The 15,975-nt window shown below is 47.8% G+C and overlaps 1 protein-coding gene across 1 annotated transcript in view; it reads right to left on the reverse strand.

Moving 5' to 3' along the window:
• The window catches only part of PDE4A (phosphodiesterase 4A), a 388,477-nt gene extending 376,432 nt beyond the window's left edge, over nt 1-12,045 (reverse strand). Inside the window, exon 1 of the mRNA XM_053370589.1 lies at nt 11,930-12,045. The gene's annotated coding sequence lies outside the window, so the exon portion shown is untranslated. The remainder of the gene's footprint in view (nt 1-11,929) is intronic.
• Nucleotides 12,046-15,975: the final 3,930 nt, after the last annotated feature.

Below are 15,975 nucleotides of genomic sequence, written 5' to 3' on the forward strand. Positions count from 1 at the left end.
ACCAGAGCAATAGATAATTCTGAGCTAGAGGGACCTCATACAAAGAAGTTTCCTAGGTTCTTCTTCTAATGCTAGCATTGCCACTCCAGACCTCTGACCCTGATATGCAGCAGCTGACTGCATGCCCATGTCTGAGTGCAAGACTCTCTGCTAACTTACCTAGGAAACAGATACTTGACTTTGGTTTAGAGAGAAGAGGTAGTTCAATAAAGCGAAGGGAAAAAGACTAGTCTCATTCATGGCTGGCAGCCAGCCCAGCCAGCAATAAACAGCATGGCATGTGATTTGCAGTAGACTGCAGGCAAAAACAGAATTAAATATCTGCACATGATCTAGAGAGCTTGCTGTATTTCCAATGCTCCCCTGACTGCCAGGTCAGGAGGAAACCTATCTGATACCTCTGGGGAATTTATGAGAAGTGTGATATGCTGGCATAGCATACTTTATCTGAATCCCAAACAGATGCTATTTCCCTATTTCCTTATGTGGCTTTGCGCAGCTGGAGCAAACACCCGGCCCATGCAGGAATTAGAGTGAATAATGCAGCAGAAGACAAAAGCTACAACTGTTTCCTTGACACTTTGGTCTAATGTATTTCTCTCCCAAACAGAATCAGCATTCCAACTCTGGTTTTAAAAAGAGAGAGAGAGAGAGAAGAAGAAGAAACACGCATCTTGTTCTCATAGTTGTGATAAAGTTTTGTAAGAATGCACATTCCATTTGCTAAAGCAGTGATGGGGAACCTGGGTTGCTGGAACTCCAGCTCCCATCAGCCGCAGCCAGCATGATCAACAGTCAGGAATGATGGGAGATGTAATCCAGCCACTTCCCAAGGGCCACAGTGGACAAGGGCAGTGTTAGAAACTGAGATATGAAAGCTAGGAGCTAAACGGCACATTAAACTTTCTAGGTTATGGGCGCAACAATGGAATGTCTAGGTGTGCCTTTTTAATAACAAGAATACGAAGCTGAAAATGAATGAACTGCAGCTAAAGTGTTATGTTCATTTTTCACAAGGTCTAGTCCTTTCCCTGCCCCCCCCCAATATTCCTAAGAGAGTCTCTTCTCTGGTCTTCAGAGAGTAGCTGGAAGTGGGGAGGCAAAAAAGGGTCCTTCTCTCTTTCCACTCTGCAGTTTTAATCTGAAATCTTAGACGTAGTACTGCACCCAGAGCTCAGAAACTGCTCGCGCTAATGAAATTCCCTGTCGCAAAATGTGCCTAGAACAGTGGAATTTTTGAACATTGGGCAGGGGTGGGGCAGGGAATCTCTACATTAAATTCACAAGTCCCAACTCCTGTTTCCTCTCCATTTTAGTCAAACCACGCCCCACCCTTGGACTTCTAAAAATAGTTCTCAAGGGGGAATTACACAAAAGGCTAGCCATTATGTTTTTGCACCTGTAACCCAGGTTCCAAGAGCCATGTGGCGAATAGTCTTTCTATCCCAGTTTCCAACACTGCTCCAAAACTAAGATCATGGTTTTTGGAAAACATAGCCACAGAGATAAACAAATGTTGGACCATCATGAACAAGAGCAAACTCGATCTTTTTGATATCTCAGAATCCGGCTTAGCAAATCCCTTTCCTGGATATTGAAATGACGAGGGGCAAAGCACAAAAGGTAACAGGGGCACTGATGTAGTTTTATTTCAATGAGGGTGGCCAGTTGCTTGATCCTGCATTGACAATTTCCAGTAGCAAAGTGATCCCCCAAATGTTATATAGACCAGAAATTTGAGGAGATGACTTGAACCCAAAGGGTTAGAAACAGTGAAGAATCAATTTCTTAGATTCTCTTCACCCAATGGAACATCAGTGGCTCTTCTACGAACAGAACAGGTTGGACAAAGGCAAGAGTGGACTGTGCACGGTTTAATTACCTGAAAAGAGTTATTACATCTCTACTCAATGAGCACTTTCCATCCATATGCTACATGGACCTGGAGAACACACATTGGGGGAATCCTGGGTATTATCATTTGCAGGAGCTGAATGAGGTTCTGAAGATGGAGAAGCATCAACTAAGGGATTGGCTTTATTGGATAGAATCCAGAAGGGACTTACAAGCGATTAAAACATCTAACTGTTCCCTGTGTTTCCCTCTATTGAAAGCATAGCATTTTAGAGCCAGTTAAACTTCTGCCTGTACCATTAAGATCTGCCTTTACTGTGTTGTGATTTCAAGCAATGCCCTCAGCTGTGCGGGATGGTCCTTACAAGAAGATTCCATGTGCAGATAGACTATGCATATGCAGGCACTTGCAGACAGAAGGTAGTATCCATTATTTGTTATTTTGCCCCTTATACACAGACCCAAGGAGTCGCTTTCTAAAACCCTTGTTTGTTCAAGGAAGCAGTCAACCCCCAATGGAGTGGGTTCTGCGATTACCTAGTGACTCCAATGTGTTAGTGACTCACAAAGTGGCCCTTTCTGCATTGGCAGCAAGGAGGAACTGGACAAAATAGCCGTGAACTGTAAAGGAGATTCGGAGGTCTAAATCTGAAAGACACTTTGCATCACAGCGAAGGCCTCCTGGTTATAGTCTCATTAGAAATAGATGGTTCTGTCTGTTTTAGTCGATACCTTAATCTATATTTTGTATTGAAACTATGTTTTCATGCTTTTGTTATGGCCTTTGGCTAGCACAATAAATTTATCGGTGATGGTAATGATTTTTAAACATATAGACTTGCTTGTATGAACGGGTTTCCTCCCATCTCTGTGCACAGGGTATGACCAGCATACATGGCTTGGAAGAGGAGAAAAATCCCTCTGCCATTCCCTGCTCAACCATTTTGGCCAGGATAACTATGGCTGGTATTCAGCAGTTAGCCAGCCACTTAGCTTTGACCTTCGAACTGGCTCCAGATCCCTGGTTCTGGCCCACTCCACTCAGTCTCCACTGAGCCGCCTCAGAGCCCTAAAATGACACAGTTGTGCCTCTTGCCATCTCCTCCAATGGAGAGCAGAAAGCTATATCTGCCTCTCTGTAAATCCTGAAGACCTCTAAATATTTATGCTACAAGAAAAGTAAATGACTGCTGGATTGGACAGTGCAGTAAATCTTTATTATAGCACAGGAGTGGGAAGAGAACAAAGACGCCTATTTTTCCACAGGCCTTTTGGTATGTGTGGTTGTTATCCTTGAGATAGACCTAAAACATTAGCCCAGTGCAGATACTACAATCAAAGCATCAGGAGCATGCGGGTTGTTACTGCACCTGCCAACTCTAACCCCCTCAGAGCCCCGATACTATGTTTTGCACGGAGTCTGTGCATGTATACCCCTGTGAAGTTACACACAGCTCTGTGAAGGTCTAACTATTTGCTATTCAAATGTAATTTGCAAACCAAACTCTGGCAGCCGTTTTTTACTTGCAGGAAAAGCCACTTTTTGTTTTCAGGGGGGCAAGTTGAAACAGGCAAGTGGTGGAGAGGGTAGGTGCATGTAATCTTCTGGTCATTTCTTCACTACTCGCCGACCCACAGCTATGTATGTGTGTGTGTGTGTGTGTTTGTTTGGGGGTGGGGGTGGGGGAAGCCTGACAAGAATTGATCAGTAGGTGCTGGCATTCTCAGAGATCCACAAATTCTGCTAAGCCTCTATCACCAGTCAAGATCTGGTTGTTGCCACCAGCCCTATCCCAAAAAGTCTACATACCCCAACTTTAACAACAACAACAACAATTTATTATTTATACCCCACCCATCTGGCCGGACCTCCCCAGCCACTCTGGGCGGCTCTCAACAGAATATCAAAAAACGATAAAACATCAAACATTAAAAACTTCCCTAAACAGGGCTGCCTTTAGATGTTTTCTAAAAGTCAGATAGTTGTTTATTTCCTTGACATCTGGTGGGAGGGCGTTCCACAGGGCGGGCGCCACCACCGAGAAGACCCTCTGCCTAGTTCCCTGCAACCTCACTTCTCGCTGTGAGGGAACCACCAAAAGGCCCTTGGAGCTGGACCTCAGTGTCTGGGCTGAAAGATGTGGGTGGAGATGCTTCTTCAGGTATACTGGGCCGAGGCCGTTTAGGGAGATGGGCGGGGTATAAATAAATTATTATTATTATTATTATTATTTATTATTATTATTATTATCTCATCCCTGGCATTGCACTGGGATCTGGAGGCACTCGGAAGCAGTCTCCTTCCGGCTTTCTGAGCACCTCCAAATCTTTTGCCGAGGGCCTCCGCCCTTCTCTTGAGCTTCGAAAGATGGGTGTGGGCTCTTCCTGACCTTGTGCTGGGGTTCAGAGGGGCTCGGTTTCCAAAGATTGAGGTTAGGGACAGCCAACACCCTTCTCTCAGCAGACTGGAAAGATGCGCTTGCCAGATCGCTGAGCACTCTTTTCCTTTCCTCTCCCCTCACCGCAAGAATGAAAGAAAGAAAGCAGCTTGTTGTTGCCAAGCAACACACACACAGAACCAACTCTCCCCAGCACCACTTTCCTAAAGAAGCCCAAGTCTATTGTCCTGTTCTTCAAAACCAGTGATGAAGCCAAGCATAGGATATGGAGAGGCCGTTTAGGACTAGGCTTTCCTGTCAGGGAACTTCTGAGCTGGAGAAGCTGCATGGCAGGCAGAAAACACTAAGTGACGCTTCTTCTCTCTGGAGAAAAGCTGCACATCTTGAACTCTTGCCGCCTGACATGCAACTGCTCATGGCCCAAGTCTCTTGGATCTGCCTGTCTGGTCACTTGCCATCGCTTCCGCCAGGTTGTCTGGCTGGAGGCAGCCAAAGGGAGAAGAACGAGACGAGAACAGGCACAGAGATTGCAGCAACACCCACCGCTGTCCTGCTGGCGGCACATATCTTTTGTTCTTCACTTAAAACATAACACAGACCTCTAGGGATCTGCAGCCTGCAAAGGCATCATCTACAGTATGTGGCAAGGTTTCTCAGATGAAGATCATTTCCATTTAAAATCCGTAAGTCAGGCCTCCGTGGTCGAGCATGCCAGTTACTCTCCAAACATTTAATAAAACCAGTTCTGTCATCTTATGCTACAACCACTATTGCAAGCCCCCTTAACACCCTCCAGCAGACACTAGGAAACAGTAACTGCCATAAAAAGACTTTTGGGGCTACTTGCAAGGAGCTTGGCTGGCTGACAGAATGCTGATCTGGAGCCTTGGTTCTTGGCTGCAGAGCTGAAAGAATGCATTTTGAAAACAAATCTCATGCCTGATCTTGCTTCAGTCAAATGGAACAAGAGGACAAGGGGAAAAGGTGTCCTATCCTGTGCTTGAAGGGGAGAGAAGTGCCTTTCTCTGACCGTTTGAGCTACTTGCTGTCACACATTCCTTTTATTGATCCAGAGGAGCTGGTAGTTAACTACAACAAGGTGCCATCTGCTGTGTTAAGATCTCTCTTTTTCTGTAGCCATACTGTTACCCATTTTGAAAAACAAACAAACACATTTATTGCCTTTTCCATTAGCACTGTTGCTTAACCACTTTCCATTGTAAGGATATAAAACAGGGGGAAATAATCAATGATAGAAGTAGTATGCAATCAAAGTAAAGTTACCAATTATTTGTCATTTTGAGTCCTACCACCTCCTGAAACCACAGAATAGACATATTATGGCACCACAGAAATCCAGCCACTCTACTCAATAAAACCTCATCTGAATGTAACTTTCAAAACTCCCAAGGTAAGCTCTTATATCTCTATGGACTTGTTGATTCAGCAGCCCCACGGAATTCAACAGAAATTACTTTCAAATAACTCCAGTTACAGAAAGGTAGCCGTGTTGGTCTGCCATAGTCAAAACAAAAAAAAAATTTTTTTCCTTCCAGTAGCACCTTAAAGACCAACTAAGTTAGTTCTTGGTATGAGCTTTCGTGTGCATGCACACTTCTTCAAATAACTGTATTACTAAAGCTGCAGTTCTAATTATCTGTACAGCATCATCATCTGGACAAAGTTGCATAAGCAAAGGGAGAGACAGATCTCTGCCCCAAGACACTTAAAATGTAAATGTAAGTAGAAGACAACAAAGCAGAGAGAGAGGAAAGGGACAGCAAGGAGGACATAGAATGAAATGCGGAGATTCAGTCTTTGTTTTGTTTCAGCTGAGGGAAAGGACAAGGATTAAGTAAAAACAACAACCATCTAGCTGAAATTTCCAAAAGGGTAACCATGTTTGTCCTTCTTGCTGCAACAAATAGTCTTTAAGACAAACACATTTGTTACGGTATAAGCATTAATTGACCACAGTTCACTTCATCAGCTTAATTACATAATTAACAAAACAGTTGTTGGTACCACAGACATCCTGATAGTGGTAAGCCAATTAACACATTTAAAGAGCTAAAAATCCTTCATTTCTGTTCATTCCATCACTGAACCTCTTGATGTAATTCAATGGTTTCACACTTCAGTCTCTGTATGAAGTTCCTTGGTTCAAGATGCCCACTCTAAGGACATTTACTGAGTATCCTAGGATTTTTGAGTCCACAGCTCCCTTGACCAACTACATCCTTTCTGTGGCACCCCTGTGAGGCTCATGAGCCCAGTTCTGTCACCCCTTGCCTGCAGAGCTGGCAGCCTCTCACCCTTTTTTGAACACCCTCCCTTGTGGAGGGTTCCCTCAGCCTCCTCTCCTCTCCCCTCTCTTTGGGAGTCCTCAGGGCAGCCACTGCTGCTGCCCCTGGTCTCTGAGCTGTGCCCCCTGCCCCAAAGAGAGGTGACTCCTCACACTGCCCCACAGGGGCCTAGGACTTCCCAACAGCAAGAGCTGAAGGACAGGCTGGCTGGACTCCCTCACCTGCTGGCTTGCTTACTCTAAGGCCACCTCAGCTCCTGGCAACCAGCACCCCCTGGCCAGTCCCAGAGGCACCATTCGCCTGGGGAGCTTGTAGCCAGGGCTGCTGCAACAAACAGCTATGGGAGCCTTTGGGAGGCAGAGTCATAAGAGGGCATCAGAAGAGGGAGGGAAGGAAAGAGGGACAGAGGCCAGTGTTGCCCACAGCACCCCTGACCATCATTCAAGGCACCCCAGGGTGCCACGGCATACAGGTTGAAAAACACTCTCCTAGGAGACTGAAATGCCCGCCACCCCTGCTGGCTTTGAATGCTGTTGTTTCTGATGTCAGATTTGTGAACATTTATTCTTTAGCATAGCAACTGGCCTGTTTGTTTTATGTAGACTGCAGAAGGACAATGTTGGGAGATGATGTCATACGTCACACTGGAAGATGAGCAGCCAAAAGAACTTCTGGTGTTGTGGATGACAGTATTTGTTCCTGCATAAGCGTTGCGGGAGAAGATTTGGGGACAGAATTGGCCTCTAGGTCTGCAACAAGGGCCAGTTCCTCTGCCTGTATTAGGGCTGTGCAATGTTAGGTTTTCAACATTGTGATATATCACCAACATTGGCGATACATCAGGATGTTGAAAGGGAGGAACAAGCTGCCTGGTCCCTGGGCCCATGAAGTTTAAAGGAGCCCCCACCCCAGCCAATGTAGCTTGTTCATCCCTCAGTTGTATGATGGCCAGAGAGCGATGGAGGTTTCACCTGGCAATATATTGCGACTGAAACCACAAGTTGGAGATCATTGGAGTGGTTTCAGCTGGAAAGTGTAAGTGACAACAAGTGGTTTTCTGTAATTTTCTCTTCTGGGTCAGTCCTGTAGTAGATTATTCCCAAATTCCCATCTGGCCTTGTTGACCTGTTCCCCACCCCCAACTTCATTGTGTGGGTACTATAGGCTGAGAAATGAGACTGCAACACAAAAATGCCAAATTACAACACTATCATTTGTGGATTGAAGGGAGACAAATATTTTCAGTGCACTATATGTGTTAATTGCCAGGACAACAACTATTTAGTGAATTGCCACCAATAATTGCACAATTACAACTTGCTGTACTTTTCTGCATTTCATTTTTTTCTGACCTCACTGTTTACAATTCCTCCACCCCCTCCCCTGACCTGTAACTCAGAATAATCCTTCATGAATCTAACGAAGTAGACTGAAGTTCATAAAAGCCCACACCGTTTGCTAAGACTTTAAGATGCCAAAAGACTTTTTCTGGAAAGGAATGTTAACAACCAGGGTGAATTATCCTTATTTCATTCACAAATAGCTCTTTACCACTAGTAATTTACAGAACGGACCAACATCACTGAGTAGAGTTTGCACTTCCCTAGTGAAAGCACAGTGGAAAGTAAGGTTTACTGCTTTAAGGATCAGTAGCAGATTTAAGCATCCCCAGGGAACCAGTGCTAAAAGCACACAGATGGCTCTGGACTATTGAATAACTATTCCTGTTCTTCATCCTGTTCATCCACTATGTCCACAGCATTCCCCTAATCCACCCATCTTGTAATTCTATCAAAAAAAGAAATGACATTCATCTCCCATGACTTGTTTTTGAGAAGCCAATGCTGGGTCTTAGTAATCACAGCATTCTTTTCTAAGTGCACACAGACGGACTATTTAATTATCTGTTCTAGGATCTTTCCAGGTATTGATGTCAAGCTCAATGGTCAATAGTTACCTGGGTCTTCTTTTCCCCTCTTTTTGAAGATGGGGGCAACATTTGCCCACCTCCTGTCTGCAGGGACGTCACCTGTTCTCCAAGGATTTTCAAACATTATAGACAGAGGCTCTGTGATTACGTCTGCAAGCTCCTTTAGTACTCTGGAGGGCAACTCTGGAGAGTTGAATTCATTTAAAGTGGCTAGGTGTTCCCTTACTACGTCTTTTCCCATTTTGGGTTGCAGCTCCCTCCTTGCCTCATTTTTTCTGTTATCATCATGTTGGGCACTGTTTTCCTTTTGGGTGAAGACAGAGGCAAAGTCAACCAAGAGCATTTCTCTGTTTCCTCCATGCAAGGGACCTACTACTTGCTTGAACTTGTTCTTGCTTCGAACCTAGTCAAAGAAACCTTTTACTATTATTTCTAAACTCTCTTGCAAGCCTGAGTTCATTTTGAGCTTTGCCCATCGAACCTTCCCGCTGTGAACGTTGGCTACTCATGCACACTCTTCCTTCATGATTTCTCCTTTCTTCCATTTCTTATACATTCATTATGGAGCCACAAAGATTTCTTCGGGTGTGCTGGAGCACTTTGTTAATCAGAAATACCTCTTAGTAAATGCATTCTCAGTTTGATATGGAGTTAAGGGCCATTTCACTTACAGCTGTATATTCTGTTTCCCCACCCCTCCCTTCCAAAGGCAGTATTCAGAAATGGGGTGCATTTTCACCCCAGAGAGTGGGCAGCCCCAAAGATCCATGCTTAAGCCATGCATATTTTGATTATATCTCCTCTTGCCATAAGAAACCAGGCTTCAAAACAACATCTTTACCATAAGGAAAACTGAGGAACAGCAGAGGCAACAGTTGAGCTTGCACGGATGGATAGGTTGGGACAACTGAGCTGGAATTGATGCATTGATTCAAACAAATGACATTTTGTACATAGACAAATCCTTGTATTGTATGTTCATGAGAGGCAGTTGACCTTCCCCTCCCTTAGTTTGAAAAGACCAATATTTTGCCCTGAGCAATTCCAATTTCCACAGAATACAGAGCATAACACAGGACAGGTAGCAATATAACGCCATTTGAACTGTGCTGAGGCAGATTTCTGGCAGCATTTAAAGTAGAGAGTAAGCCCCCTTTGGCCTTTAGAGAATAGCAGGGACCTCTGACCAGAGGGTAGGATGGAGGAGAGAGAGAAAGAATGAACAGATTGGATGGGCTGTGATTACACCACTGAGCCATACCAGCACAGATCCTGCTTCACCACCACAACATGTGCACTTTCTCTGTGTACTTTCTGCAATGTAATGAGGGAATCCCAAGCCAGCTGTCGAAAACAGCAGCACAGTCAGTGCTGGCTCAGTGCCCCCCGTCCCCTGCTGGAAAGCTTCAAGAGAAATATATCCTATATTTGCACCACTGCAACTGAAAGTGTGCCTCTGCTTGCAGGCTGGAGGGGATCTCAATGAAGCTTGCTAGAGCTGGTGCCTTGTTGAGTTTGTGTGCAAGAGACTCTGCTTGGCTCCCACTGTTTGCAATGCAGCACACGCTCCCTTCTGGCATTCTGGGAAAGCAGGGTAGCCCTGCTTTGCAGATAATGTTCCTCCCATCTTCTGCTGCCTTCTATCAACAGCTAGGGAGAAAAACAAGTGGATTTCCTTCTGCCTCAACCAGCCCAGGAACCCATGCTAACAGCACCGGGAAAGTGGGAAGCAGAGCTGGCCTAAGGTGTCTGCCCCCGTAAAAAAATCAAAAGCCACAAACACCTCCCAACCCACTCCTTAATATGGGGCACCATCCACCAGGAAGTAGACATGAATGGGAGGTGTGCTCTCCATTCACTTCAATGGAGTTTATGCTGGGAAAATTCCCCATGGGATTCTGCCTGAACCATATCTGACCCTATCCCAATAATGCCCTCAAAAGGTGCCACCTGCGGGCAGCCACCTCACCTTGCCGCTGGCAAAGCTGTCTCTACTGAGGAATGCCAAGCAGCATGTCTGAAGTTCACGAAGCAAAGCCAACTCTCAGTGCAGAAACATTCCCAAGAGCAGGGATGCACATGGAGTGAAACAGGTCCAGTAAGAATTGCCCCTTTGAACTGAACTTTCTGAGGATCACAGCATGGCAGACTGGCTTGGAATAAATGGGCTGGATCTGATCTGTCACAACCCAATTTTGTCATATTACTGGGGATTCAAACTAATGGGGAGCTACCAAGTCAACTGGCTGAAAGCCAAGACTTTTGACTTTATAGTCCTCTGCTGAAAAGGGGGCACAGCACTGTGGCAAAGTGGGAAAAGGTAGAAGCCCAGACCTCCAGGGACACATCAGTGAAACTTGGTTGTGCCTAGGGAGGGGCCCTATAACTGCCTGGACAGTGCAGAACACAGATGGGGAAGTGGGGGCTTTTGCACAACCTGCTTGCGGAGAGCAACCTTTGTAATTTGGCAGAGGCAAAATCCTCGACCTGTTAGGAATTGTACATGGGGTGAACCAGGAGTGCTCGGGAGCTCTAGCACTTGCACATGCACATGCAAACACAGAGACACATGAGCATACATGAAGGTGCACCATTACATCTGCCTCTAGAGCTGTGGGGCTTGCCCCATTTTAGCAGCAGGAGCCTCATTAGGACAGGCTAAAGTAGACCACACATGGCAGGGAGGGCCTGTGTTCAAATAAGCGCAGTCCCCGACTATGTGCACAGAAATGTAGTTACACCAAGGAGGGGAGGGATTTCCACAGAAAACCCACTTGAGATGGCGTAAAATACTCGGAGGGCACCCTACCGGGGAAGAAATTCCTTGAGCCTTCCGAAACTATTTCTGAGTGAGGACGCCCGCCCCCCTTCCAAGGAATCAGAATCAACGACAAGCATCAGACTCCACGGGCACCCATACCAACGCCAAACACGCGTGACAGCTTTTAACACATCTACACGTGCATGCCCGGGCAGACACAAACGAAGCCGCAGCTCCGCAGCCCAACACCGCCAGAGCCCGAGGGCTGCGGTGCAGAACATCAACTCACACCAGAAACCCACCGCCTGTCCCGCGGGAGGGGGGAAAATATATGTTTTTAACGCCAACAGGCGGCTTCCCGCGGGACTGGAATCGGATGCGGTATAAGCCAACAGAACACCCCGCGCGCGGTAACCCGCCCCCCTCCAGGGCAGCCACGTGGGCCCCCGAGCGGGGGCAGGAGTCCCTTGCCAGCCCCCCGAGGCCGGGCCCGCAGCGAAGCCCCGCCGGGTGGGAGCGAGCGGGCAGCTTGGCGCAGCCACACGGCGGCGGGTCGGGCAGCAGCGAAGCGCTCCGCCGCGCTCTGGCCCATTCCCGCGCAGCGCGCCCGGAGCAGGCGCGGAGGCGCAGGGGCTCGGAGCGCCGCGGGGCCGCCGCTGCTCTGCCGCAAGGCTCTTACCTTTGCAGTGCAGCCGAAGATCCCGCGCGGCGCCCGCGGCTCCGCTTCCCGCCCATTCGCCGGCGGGCGGGCGGGCACCGTTTGTTTCCCGCCGGCGCTTAGAGGCAGCGCGCCGAGGAGAGGGCGGCGTCGGAGGAGCCCGCGGCCGCCTCGGGAGCCCCGCCCTGCCCAGCGCCCCGCTGCCCAAGTCCGCGGACGGGGCGGCGAGCGGCGGCGGCGGCTAGTAGCAGGGAGCGCCTCGTGCACGCGAGCGCGTGGATGTGCGCGCGCGGGTGCGCGGCGGCGGCGGCTCCCGCTGCAGGCGAAGCTGGACGGGGGCAGAGCGGGGACCGGGGTCGAAAGGGAGCAAGTCAGCCGGCACATCGCACGGCCGCGCGGGGTCCCGAGACGAGCGGCGACACCGGGAGGAAGAATCCGGGGGCTTTTTTCTCTGTGAGCAAGGCAGAATTCCTGGATCTCCCTATGGTTGATCGATTTTCTTTTTTGCAGGGAAGAAGCCAGAGGTTCAGGTGCCCCGGGCGCGTAAAAAGCGAATTATCCTAAGGGGAGGATTCCGTCCACCGTGCTCTGCTCCGCCCAGGGGGACGAGAGGGAAGCCCTCCGGCGGAGTCGCCTGAAAGCCGCAGCCGGGAGTAAAACAGGACCTGGAAAATGCTGCGCAGCTCAGCGCGGACCTGGTTCCTTGTTTCCTTTGGGGCCAAACTGCAGCCTCTACCCCCGGCAGACCAGAAGCGGCTGCGTGAAGCGGCCCAGGAGCTGCCCAAGTCATTTTGCTGCATGAGGCGAAGGACAGGACGGTGCACCCCCCCCCCCCATTCTGCGCACAAACTCTGACTGAACTTGGTAGCTGGATTTTGTGACACGTTTCTAGCCATTTCCCGCCCCTCAGAATTTGCCACCAGAGGCAGTGGAAGGGCCGACCCTGACAACAGGCCACTGGCCTGGGGCAACGGGATGGAAATAAAGTTTGTGGCTAACCAGAAGTTTAACCCTGCAAAACTGACTTCTCACGTTATTAGCATGTTCTAAATGAATAATGGGGTTGTGTGCGTTTAACCTGGCACATATAACGTTCTCTAGAGCAGAAAACATGACAAAGCTGTAGTAGGGGGCAGGGGGGCTCTCAACAAGACTCGCTTACATGTTGTTATAAGAGTCTCAACCATTTACTTCTAATGATATAAGGGAAAGTATTCGTGTTAAATTCTACCCAATAGCTCAGGTCTAATAGCTCAGGTCTAAACTAACACGTCACAAACTGACTAAGATGTCATCTTTCAGTTAGCCCTTGCATGCTAGTTTTCACTTAATAAATGGCAGCTGGGGTGTTGGCCTGGATCAGGACTGCAGGCGTGTGGGGGGGAATTTAAACTTTTGCCCCACGCAATGGATCAACAGCTGATTTTGCTTGGGAAGAAAGCCACTATTGGCAAGTGAAATGCAAAGCTGTTCCTGCCTTCTGGTTTTCTGGTGAATTGCATTAGGTATTATATACACTTTTAATGCAATTTAAAAACTTTAGACGTATTGGGCTACCTGTGTTTAGGTTCCAGTTGCTCTGTGTTAATCTCCCTCCCTATCCTCACCCCAGTGTACCTTTCACCCCTTACACCATTTCTGGCTATGGGCCTGAGAAGGGACTTCTAGGCATCTCTCATATTTTAGGCACAACCTACTGCTAACTTATCTTTGGGGGGAAATTCTCCTCTTGACACCAATTGTGCTTTCGTAACTCTAAGCTCTTTGGGGCCAGGGTGACTTGAGGCTGGCCACTTTGCTTTTAATGGGCTTTTGCCTCTAGCACATTTTCAGGGTCAGGGGCGGTGCCCTACCAAGTACAACGCTGAGATCTGGGCACTAATGGAATATAAACAGTGCACTTATAATAATGCAATAAAGGCTGCATTTAAAAAAGCATGATGGTAAAATAGCATGCCCAATTGCAGAGTGGCCTGTGGGTTAGAACTAAGGGGTACTAAGATCTTTGGCTACCCCACGGCTCTTTGAAATGGCAAAAGCAGGCCCCACGTGCAAACAGATGGCAGAATCAAACTTTAAATCGTTAACTCAGAGACAGTCCACACCATTTTGCTTCCTGAAGTGAAGGACAAGATGCCTTCTGTACCAAAGCTGACTGAACTATGGGAAAGTATCATCTAGCAACCAGACAGAGGGCCTTCTCAGTAGTGTCGCCCACCCTGTGGAACACCCTCCCTTCAGATGTGAAGACAGCTGAAGGCAGCCCTGTTCGGGGAAGTTTTTAATATTTAACGCTGTACTGTTTTTAACACTTGATTGGGAGCCGCCCAGAGTGGCTGGGGAAACTCAGCCAGATGGGTGGGGTATAAATAATAAATTATTATTATATTATTATTATAGCACACTTTTGAGAAGCTAGCTTGGCGGCCCAGGGCAGGCTGAATGGCACACACATCTCTGCCCACCCCCCAGTGCCTCAGTGGCACTCCACACATCTCTGTGCTTGCCACCTGCAGTCGTCGCCTCACACTACCTAAGCAGTGGTGGCCAAACTTGGCCCTCCAGCTTTTTTGGACTACAACTCCCATCATCCCTAGCTAACAGGACCAGTGGTCAGGGATGATGGGAAAATAGCTGGAGGGCCATGTTTGGCCACCACTGGCCAAATGCATGGGTGGGCAACATTTGGCCCGCACCACACTTCCCAATTTGGCCCACAAAGCTGCGTTGCCCAGGCCACACCCTCCTGTTACCCCCTTGACATGTGACATCAGGCATGGAACAGGTCAAGCCGCAGCTGCAAAAGAACAAGCAGGAGCCTTAGAGTATATCCCAAAATGTAGCTTTGCACGTGTGGCTTACCACTGTTAACATCTAGTGCTGAATGCAAGATGTTTTTACATTTAACTGAGGTCAGAGCTCCGAAGTACTCTGATGCCTGCTGCAAGCACAGCTTGCCTTCGGTGTGCCAAGTATAAACACTGTAAGATACACAATAGTTCATTTGCAAGCACAGATTGCCACTGTTTGAAGTGGGTGTAGAATGAAAGCCACATTGGGGTCAGGCCCACCTGCTGTAATATGACATCAGGGGATTGACAGGCTCCACCCACCTGTCAGATGGGGCCCATGGAGGGTTGGCCACAATTTGATCCAGTCCTCCAACCAAAAGTGCAGTGGTCCCCTGTCCTAATGGATACACATGGAATATTCCCTTACAGGGTGTGGGGTGCACAGAAAATGAGAGCGTTGGGGAGAAGGGTTCAGTTGTGGCCTTCTCTCTGATGTGCATCTTTCTTATTTATTATTATTTTATTTGTTAGATTTATATACTGCCCTTCATCAAAAGATCTCAGGGCAGTTCTTTCTGCATATGCTCTTCACACCTTTAATATCTTCCCTTCTGAGATGAAGGGTGCAGCAGGAAATAGTGAGTCAGGGTGGGTGGCTGGATGGTTTTTGCCAGGACTGCAGCACAGGGAGAAAGGGTTAAAGAAACCCCCTTAATCCTGAACCCTACAACTGCTCTTTTTAAAGGAAAAGCAAGTCATGTCAAATGCATGCACACATTTAACATATTGTTGTGTGCCACCCGAATCTCTGAGTGGTGCAAGATTCCAGGAGTTCCAGGCACGTATCCAGGGTTCTGTTTCCTTGGAATGAGGGACGGTGGTGTCTTTAGGATATATAGTTTATTTGCACATATATACAGCCAGAGCCTATGGTGGAAGGGCTCACCATGAGCCGCAAGAGGGTCTTGCTTCTCCCATAGCCACAGCCTTGGATTCCAGCCAAAATCAAGCATGTCTCTACCACCCAGGCTTCCACCTGCTACCTTCTTCTAGCTTCTAGCTCTCACACACATCAAGTCTACCCTTTGTCCTTCTAACTAACAACCAGTTAAGGGAGAGGGGAATCCATTTGCCCTCTGGCACAGAGACACTTCCTTTGTTACCTTAGGGACTAATACTTTGGGGGCCATTACCAAGAAGCTGGCCTTAGTATTTCAGCAATTGAATCCTTGCTGGATCCAATAATTAGAAGGGACCCGGACATACTGCCAAACA

The sequence above is a fragment of the Podarcis raffonei genome, chromosome 17 (assembly GCF_027172205.1).
Source record: "Podarcis raffonei isolate rPodRaf1 chromosome 17, rPodRaf1.pri, whole genome shotgun sequence".
Classification (NCBI taxonomy): domain Eukaryota; kingdom Metazoa; phylum Chordata; class Lepidosauria; order Squamata; family Lacertidae; genus Podarcis; species Podarcis raffonei.